A 2102-nucleotide genomic window follows, 5' to 3' on the forward strand; every position below is an offset into this window, starting at 1 on the left:
GTGATATCACCCATGGATGGCAGTGGAGCAGAGAATGACAGTGAGCCATGATTAGCCATGGCTGGGTCCCCGGGTCCTTCATAGAGCCCTGTCCTCAGGAGCTGCCACATAGGGAGGTGCTGAGAATAGATAAACATGGGCACCAAGGCTGTCACTCACTGAAGGGCTTATACTCCTGGTGCTTCCGCTCTGTTAAAACTCAATGTCTTAGTTTTGGATTTGCTTCAAAATCACCCAAGGTGGGGAGAAGAGTATTGTGCAGAGTATAGAAGAAACAAAGTTGGCTGTGAGTTAAAAGTTGATGGTTGAAGCTAGGTGATGGCTTATTGGGTTTTATTATACTTTTCTCTCTATTTCCATATATGTTTGAAATTTTTCTTAATAAAAAAGTATTTTTAAAAGTCCTAGTTCTGAAGCTGGATCTAAGAGCTGGCTTTTTTATTCCAGTCGAGCGGGAGCTTAGAGGGAATGAGAGAAACCACAGGAGGCTTTACTGTCAGCTCTTGCCATACCTGGACCAGTGTGGACAGAAGGCCCCACCCTCCCCCGACCGCCTCAGGCAGAGGAAGGGAGGTGCAATCTGTAGTGGGGGGGGGGTGAGGGGGGCGTGAGGAGAGTGTTGTCGCAGCCACCTGCGTGTCCTGTGGCCGTCCAAGTCCACTCACTGAGCAGGAAAATACAATGATCCTGGCCCCAGATCCCTGGCAGTAAAACAGCAGTGACATGGACCAGATTGTGGAGGACACTTTGGAGAAGAAAGAGGCTGATGGGAAGAATTCTATTTGAGGGTTTGCAATATTTTTACAAAAGAAAAAAAAATGTGAAAGTTTGTATTAGATATGGAGAGAAAGGCACAGATGAGAGACATTCCCAAGGGCAACCCATAACATTTCCGTTTATCGGTATGTGAGAAACGAGTGGGCAGAAAGCGTCAAAGATCGTTCCAGCATGCTGAAATTGGTGAGGAAATCATTTACTGAGATGAGGTCACCAGGTTGGGGAAAGGTAAGCAAAAAACATTTTTTTTTCTCGGACACATTTAATTTCAGGTGCAGTAAGAATCCAAGTGGAGTTATCCGAGGGGGTTGGGAATTGAACCTAGACCCCATGAATGAAGTGAGAGCGGGAGAGAAAGATGTGGGAGTCATAGATATTGAAGTGACAGGCCAGGGCACAAGGACAGTGAGCTCATCCTGGGAGAGAATCCTAGGGAATTTCAATATTCGAGGGGCGGGAAGAGGGAGTGGAGACAGCAAAGACTGAGAGAAAATAAAAGGAGTCCTTCGAGTGGAAGAAAGAGAACTGGAAAGAATCGGGGAAGCCAGGGGAGGAGAGAATTCCAGGAAGAGCAGGTAATGATGCCACGGATTGTAGAGAAGATGCATAAAATAAGGAAAGCAAAAGATTTCACATAAAATTGTAGCAGCCGGATTTTCCGCAAAGAGGTCAACATTGACTGTAGCAAGCATTTGAAGAATCTGCGTGAATGCATCTCCTTTGCACTCAAAAATTATATAATACTTAAGAAACCATTTTTTTTTTAAGTAAAAGCAATTTCCAAGCCTAGTTCTGTTATATATGAAACCCACTTTCATCCTTAAATCAAATCTTCCTTCCAGTGTATTAAATATATTTGAAACATTATTTAAAGTTTTTTAAGAGCAATGAAGAATTTTCCAATTTAACCTCTGATAGGAGGAAGAGTTTATTAATAAGAATAAATCTAGTTGAGAAGGCAGAGAATAGAAGACAAGGATTGATGAATTAAGGACAATTTAAGGGGCTCCAGGACATACACGGCCCCTCCTTTTTGGGCATAGGACTTCACATTTCCTTTTTTAAAATTTTATTTATTTTATTTTTACACATCATTCAACATTTCATTCAACTAAAATTTATTAAGGGCGTACTACGTGGTAGGCACATACCACATACTGGAAATAAGATTTAAAAAACCAATTAAATCTATGGGCATGCTATCCTGAACAAGCCCGATCCCGGCTGATCACGGAAGCTAAGCAGGGTCAGGCCTGGTTAGTACTTGGATGGGAGACCACCTAGGAAGACCAGGTGCTGTAGGCATAAAAAATAAAAAAAAAAAA

At 42.5% G+C, this 2102-nt stretch overlaps 1 pseudogene; it reads left to right on the forward strand.

Moving 5' to 3' along the window:
- The first annotated feature begins 1963 nt into the window (after positions 1–1963).
- LOC111735245 lies at positions 1964–2082 on the forward strand (annotated as a pseudogene).
- Positions 2083–2102: the final 20 nt, after the last annotated feature.

Source organism: Pteropus vampyrus, unplaced genomic scaffold, assembly GCF_000151845.1.
Source record: "Pteropus vampyrus isolate Shadow unplaced genomic scaffold, Pvam_2.0 Scaffold20504, whole genome shotgun sequence".
In the NCBI taxonomy this organism is placed as follows: Eukaryota; Metazoa; Chordata; class Mammalia; order Chiroptera; family Pteropodidae; genus Pteropus; species Pteropus vampyrus.